Source organism: Rhinopithecus bieti, unplaced genomic scaffold (genome assembly GCF_001698545.2).
Source record: "Rhinopithecus bieti isolate Rb0 unplaced genomic scaffold, ASM169854v2 scaffold_72402, whole genome shotgun sequence".
NCBI lineage: Eukaryota > Metazoa > Chordata > Mammalia > Primates > Cercopithecidae > Rhinopithecus > Rhinopithecus bieti.
Genome location: NW_016826925.1, coordinates 208,672 through 215,833, shown reverse-complemented (window position 1 = coordinate 215,833; position 7,162 = coordinate 208,672). Strand labels below are relative to the sequence as shown.

The following is a 7,162-nucleotide window of genomic DNA, read 5'->3' as shown; positions in this document are numbered from 1 at the left end:
AGCCCCCTAATTTCAATAAGAATTTGAAATGGAAAGGAAATGGAGTGCTGCAGTCATTCAGAGGCTGCTGCAGGAGACAAAGGGTTTTGGCAAAAGAATACAAAGAATACAAAGAATACAAAGTTCAGAATCTTTCTTAAGAGTTATCGTTCTGCCTCTGAGTTGTTCCAAGGCTGAATACGCATCAATCCAGGTCCGTTATTTCCTTCCCTTCTCTTCTGTCCTTTTCGCTGGTCCTTTCCTTTCTTCCTTGTCCTCCCTCTTCCTTTCCCTCCCTTCCCTCTCCTCTCGCTCCCTCCTTCTTGTCCTTTCCTTCTCTAGTCAAGCAAAGCTTTTTAAACTCTTGACCTCGAGAGGCGTCTCTCTTCTATATCTCTTAATCATATATTTATTGTGCTGACAATAGCGCCAAAGGATTTGCCGTATTTCTTTTTTTTTTTTACGTGTTTCCTCCAGTCTTAGCTCAACCTTTTAACTTTGGGGTTCTCCATTGGCGGGTTTGAATGTACAGGTTCAATAGTGGGAAATTGGCGTCTCTCAGTGTCTCTCTTTCATGTTAGGTATTCTACCAAACCACTGATCAGGCAAAATCCATATCTCTAACTCGATGTGATTCAAATTTATCTATCCGTCACTCGAGTTTTTTGTTGTTGCGATGATTTTCTAATCTTAATTATATTTCAAAACCACAAATAGCCCTGGTTATATTTTTATTTCAAGATGTGTTTTATCGTACCTACTCTTTAGATGTAGATGTCCTAAATAATATGTTGAACATGTGGTTCAATTAACAATATTTAGTAGGCCTGGTTTCCGAGACCCAGGAAGATTTGTAACAGTATCTCTTATCTTTTTATTACACCATTCCTGTGTGGATATGTAGTCTTCAAATTTATTGCATTTCGAGGTGTGTACATAAATGGGGGCATGGTGAGTAAGTATGGATTTCCGCTTAGAAAACAATAGCTTTAAGATTCCTCCTTTTAGATTCCAGGAAATAACTCATTGGAGATTGGAAGAACAGAGGAATATACAGTGTCCCAACTCACATATTATGTTTCAATCCTTGTTTATTGTTTAAAAACAGCTCTTCCTCTGTTAAAACAGCTCCTGTTTTGTTTTGGATAAAAGCTGAGCACCAAATTCCTTTCTGGTCCCCTCATCCAAAATCCTAGTAGAATTCCTTGATTAGAAGCTAGTTCACACTTCTCCCCACATTTTTTTTCAAACGTAGAGGTGGTTTTTGGAATATGGGCCTCAACCATTACATTCCAGCTTTAACGTAAAAAGACGTCATGTGACCATCACATCAGAGACTTGGGGCACGTGATTCCAATTGGTATGTGTGGGGCTCCAGTCACTTTGCTGGAATTCACCATAAACTGCATCTCGAGGATCAAGTTTAGCCTCCCCAGTCCATTGTGACATCCAGCAAAGTGGAGTAAGTGCTGGCTCCTCAATAGTTTTTACTTTTCCCTACATTTTCTACCTACTGTTAGCCAGGCTCTCTTCCCTCCTCCCCATCCCTCTTAACAGGCCGGGCGCCCCCAGCATCCCGTCTGTCTGATGCTAAATGGTGAGGCTCTCCAACCCACTTAGTTCCAAGCTCAACCTTTTGCAAAAGCTCAACCTTCTGCACCAATGGGGATATCGTGCTGCTTAGGTGAAAGGCAAGGAGCATCACATAAGGCTAGAGTCAGATGCCATTAACCCCCACTCCACCTCCCGGGCTGGGATCGTCTTACGTCCCGGAGCCCGGCGGTCGGAACCGCCAGCACACTGGAGCAGCGACGGCGGCAGCAACTTTGGGACTGGCGAGAAGCCAGGGCGGGGGTGGTCGGCGTCCCCGGGCTTCTCATTAGAGCGCTTAAGTACTGCGGGTGGAGAAAAGTAAACACAGGCAAGTGCAGCTGTGCGGGGAAAGGCTGGGGGTGGGGGGCGCATATTACCTCCCTCCCGTCGCCCCTTCGGCTCTCCCTCTCCAAGAGTCGGAGAGGTCCGGGACTGCCGCCGCCCCGACCGCGCGCCTGGGGCCGCAGAGCCAAAGGAGCTGAAAAAAGGACAGGGGATGTGGGGACAGGGGAGAACGGAAAGGTACTGCCCTACTGGCCCAGAGATGTTCTCCTACTGAAAGGAAAAAAAAGTGCTTACTCATAGGGAGAGGAGGTGCGATCGCGACGCCCTCGCTAAGGACGAGGGAAGCAAGCCGAAGGCAGGCAATCCAAACCTCGTTCCTTCCTTCAGCCACGGCCCCCCCTCTCCAGAGCCCCAGGGTCGGCTTAAGCCAGCCAGGTCACCCGAGGCTGGCCTGTGGGGGCTGGAGGAGCAGCAGGCTGCTGGCTCCGGGATTTCCTGAGTCCGGGCGGGAGGGGAGGGGGTATGGCAGTAGCTGGAGAAGGACGACAGAGGGAAGTTGTGCGCTCCTTTTCCACTTCGGGGCCGCAGCCGCGGAGGGGAATCAGGGCAAGGGTTGGCGTCTAGCATTCCAGCCCACGACTGGCAACAAGTTAAGAGTAACTAGTAAGAAAGAACCACTTAATACAGTGAAGAGCAGAAAACGTGTTTGCGGCGGGTGCTGGTAGGGAAACTCCCCGTCACTCCCACACCCATTTCGGTTGCGACCGATCGCCCGGGCACCCGAGGGCTCCAACTGAAATTTCTCCGACCTCCCTCTCCCCCAACCCCCGCCCCGCGGTGCGAGGCACGTTCCTGCTGAGCTTAATCGAGATGCTCTCCCCAGGACCACTCCTGCCCACGCCCAGGAAACCCGCTCCCCTAGTGCCCGCCGGCGCCTACAAAGCACTTACGTAAAGTCGCAGAGTCCTAGGTCTGGCCCGACAGCCGCCGACCAACGCACTCAGACAACTTCTGCACCTCGGAATCTTTGCGGCTCTGGTTCTAAAGCCAGCGCTCCCTCCCCTCCTGCCAGCCCCCTCCGCCCCTCGGCCGCCGCCATTGGCTCGGGTGGTGCTAGCAGTCGGCCTGGGAACCAGGAAGGGGATTGGGCCACGAGCCTGTCACATCAACTGGGTGGGGATCCAGGAAAATAGGCACGGGGATGGGCACCCAGGAGGGATAGGGACTGCAACTCTGCAGCAGGGAGAGGAGAATGGTCCCCAGCGCCTGAGTCTCCCCTTCCTACTTGGGCTAAGAAGAAGTTAGAAGTCCAACGTGCCTGGCTCGGAGTACGTATTCACAAAATCTTATGGGATTAATACAAATATGAAAAAGTTGCGGACGAGAATTTGAATGCCACCTATATAAGTCTATGGGGGAGGGGTACAGTTTCTCCCAGAATCGTGAGAAAAATAACGGCATGTTGGGGAACATTCCTAATTACATCTGCAACAATCAGTCCAGGTGTCAAAGGGCGCAGAGGGAAACATCAGCAATCATTCCTTTCCTTAAGAAGTCAAAGGAGAAGAATATGGGCAGGGCAGGGCTCAAGCCTTTGGCCTCATGCCAAGTAAATTGTTAGCCCACATCACCTGTCTGGTATGTTTGTCCATGCGGAGAGGGGTGAGAGGAGATAGTTGGAAGTACCTTGGTTCTACTCTTTTGACCGGAAATGGGTATCAATTCTCATCAGTCTCCTTTCACCAGAGAAAACTTGAGGACATGTTACTGCTCCCCAGACTGCCATTTCTTCTCCTTCTCTGCCCAGGAGATGGCTTCTATGTCATAGCTGACCTCTTTCATTAATACACGTGGAGGTTATCTGCATTCCAAACCTATGGCTCATCGTAGATCCAAAATCAACTCAGAGAGCCAGAGTTTGAGGGATTCTGCAGGGTCAGGTCAAGAGACTGACTTGTGGGATAGCTGTAGAAGAAAAAGTCTAAGCCCTTTCCTGTTCCAGTTGTAACCATTTTGTTCAGGAAATGTGTGCTTGGAAAGTTCTGTCAACATTTAAAATTAGTTCAATTAAGTCACATTTCACATATACCAGGAAAAAATGCTGAAACGCTTTAAAATTGAATATTCTTGAAAAGGAACCCCTATTTCGTCTGCCATTATGAATTTCCTTAGAGAAATTAATCTGTAGTGAGTGCCAAGGCTTCTTAAAAGGGAAGAACTTGGGGAGTTCGTGTATTGCCTAAAGGCTAGACTAGCAGAGGATTTGGCAGTAGGAAAAAGCCTTGTTAAATATTAATTAATGATTAACGAACTGGAAGAACTTATGAAAGGCACAGGAAGGTGAAAAAGAAATGAGAGGGCAATCATGCTTTCACAAACATTGAATTTCTGTTATGGGAGATTTTCTACTGGTTCAGGTTTGGGTCAGGACAAAAATACTGATTTCAACATGTTGGCGTCGGATTGAACATGGAGTCAGTGTGTTGCCACACACATTTACAGTAAGCTTCCAAATGAGATTTCTAGCATTCAGTAATTGGCCCAAGGTTTGGTGTGACTTCTGGAATTCTTCACAAAAAATTTTTTGATACAGGAAACAGGCTCCTTCAGTTTTCTACCTTTTGTGGTGTCTGTCAGTCACCGCTGAAGAGCTTCCACGTGCTCTTAAACTTAAAATTACAGACTGAGCTATAGCATGAAGGGACTCTGTAAGCTAAATTTTCCAGTGCAGATATATTTATCTCAATTACGTTGTATTCAATTTTAGTTTATTTTTCAAATTCTAGAATTTAAAGTAAAGATATTAAGAATCCTATGTATATGCTATTTACGGTTCCTGTTTTTTATTCAAAAAAGCTTACATAGAGCCCAGTGGGGTAGCTCACGCCTGTAATCCAGCACTTTGGGAGGCTGTGCGGTGGGAGGATCGCATGAGACCAGGTGTTCAAGACCAGCCTGGACAACAGAGCAAGACCTCATCTCTACAAAAAATATTAATAAAAATTTTTAAAAAGCTTAATAGAATCTATACTTTGATAAAAGTGTTCATTCACCACTACCACTGAGGATGTCGGAATTCAGTCAAGAAATGTCATTTTAATTGAAATGCAATAGTCCATAGTTTCAAAGCTGCAGAGTACCTAGCTGATGGCATTAGTTCTCATTGCCTCAGTAACTTTCCAACAGATAAAACACTCCCTAAACACAGAAGCACCTATTTGGATGCTAGTTGAGATTCCTGTTTAACAAGCTCTACTATATAATCCAGGTAGAACTCCATCTTAATGAGTACTATTAAGATAGCCAGCCAGTTTGATGTAACTAAGCTACCTTTGTGTAGCCCAGAATCTAAAGGACCTTTTCAAAGTTTAGCATTTTGCTGGAAGAAAGGAGCCCAGGCTCAAAGCTCTTAAACAGCATTTCTTTATAATCTTTCACACAATCAGTTTACTTCACAGAGGATCATTCACAAGTAACCCAAAGTTGATTGCTTTCTTATCTATATCAAAAAACCTGCACAGATGTTGCTTATAGGTTTTAATTCATTTTGACAGTGACTTGCCTAGTTCTTGACACATAGGAGTTCAGTAAATGTTTGTTGAACTAATGGTTATTTTATGAGTTTATTCTTGTTAAACAACAGCAACAAAAAGCTATTAATATATATAGGACTCTCACAGACCTTGTGAATCAATAACCTAAGAGTTTTTACCTTTTCTTCCATTTCCAATTTTCAATCCTAATGCCTTTGTAATAAATCACTTAAAGTCAATATCGCAAAATTTTGAAAACTATTTATTCTTCCTGTCCTCCGTTGATATCATAGAAAGGCTCCAATATCCTTCTTAGGTTTTTTGTCTGTCCAAACTACCTTTCTTTCCTCCTTTGATATGCACATCTCCCTTTTCCTTGCTGTTTTCCTATTTTCTGCCCAACACCAACACGCTCCCCAGTCGAGTTCACAAAGTATTATGTGTACATAGTCTAAATTTTCCCTGAAATTTTCCTAAAGTTGTCAGTTTCCTCTTTTACCCATTTTAATTTTTTATTCTTAACATGTCATTGCTGGCTTGAACTTTTTTTTTTTCTCTTGAGACAGAGTTTCACTCTTGTCACACAGGCTGGAGTGCAATGGCACAGTCTCAGCTCATTGCAACCTCTGCCTCCCGGGTTCAAGCGATTCTCCTGCCTCAGCCTCCCAGGTAGCTGGTACTATAGGCACCTGCCACCACACCTGGCTAATTTTTGTTTTGTCAATAGAGATGGGGTTTCACCGTGTTGGCCAGGCTCCTTTCAAACTCCTGACCTCAGGTGATCCACTTACCTCGGCCTCCCAAAGTGCTGGGATTATAGACATGAGCCACCGTGCCCGACCACTGGCTTGAACTTTTTATCCATTTTTTATTTTATTTTACTTTATTTTTTCTTCTTTTCCTCGCCCTGCCCAGGATTATTTTATCAATTTTTTTAAAACCTCCATTCTGTAGTCTATTAAAATATGATTTTGCTGCACAAACTTTATATAAGTCAGGAATAACTTAAAGAATCTTGATCATTTCAATACTAAATCATTTTTCTAACACACCTAATTGTTTTCTCAGTCTCTAAATGTACAATTGTGTACTAATTTGTTTTAATTAATTGTATTTTATTTTATCAGATTATTTTCAAGGAATTATCCTTTTTTAAAATCATCTTTTTAATTCATGGATAATTCTATTCCATGTTGTGATATTTTAGGTTCTTGGATTGATCCTAATTCCTCTTTTTATTCAGTATGCTGTGAGATGACATTTTAATTAAAATTAAGTATGATTTTAAAGGTTTCTCTAATATTTAAAATATTTGGCATAGAGGAAGTCTTGAAAGACCTGGACAATTCTTAATTTTTTTTGACCCATAGGATACAGATTTGAACAGTTATTACCACTGTTTATTAGTGAATTGTTTTTATGTTTCCAGCTCAAAATGTACACATATATAGCACATGAATATTAATAGTGAATAGGCAATTGTCAAATATTTTTCAAACCTAAAGGTTATTATGAATCTGAATGTTTGCTAATGCAGGCCAACTATCTTACACGCACATTCACATAAAGAAATTACTCTGACATGTCCAAGGTTATTTCAAATATTCACTTGTAAAAAAAGAATAATTATCAGTATCTGAGAATAAGAAAAAGCAAAACAAAAAAAAGACAAAAAAATCAATTGAAGTATCTTTAATAAGATTAGGACATATTTAATCAGTATGGACTTTATTTTTTTTTTTATTTTTATTTTTATTTTTTTTTTGAGACGG

General features: G+C 42.9%; 1 long non-coding RNA gene across 1 annotated transcript in view; it reads left to right on the top strand.

The window, feature by feature from the left end:
• Positions 1 to 1,337: 1,337 nt before the first annotated feature.
• Positions 1,338 to 7,162, top strand: part of LOC108523173 (uncharacterized) — a 39,079-nt gene continuing 33,254 nt past the window's right edge. The window contains exons 1-2 of the long non-coding RNA XR_001883741.1: positions 1,338 to 1,441; positions 1,537 to 1,663. This is a non-coding gene — a long non-coding RNA (uncharacterized LOC108523173). The remainder of the gene's footprint in view (positions 1,442 to 1,536; positions 1,664 to 7,162) is intronic.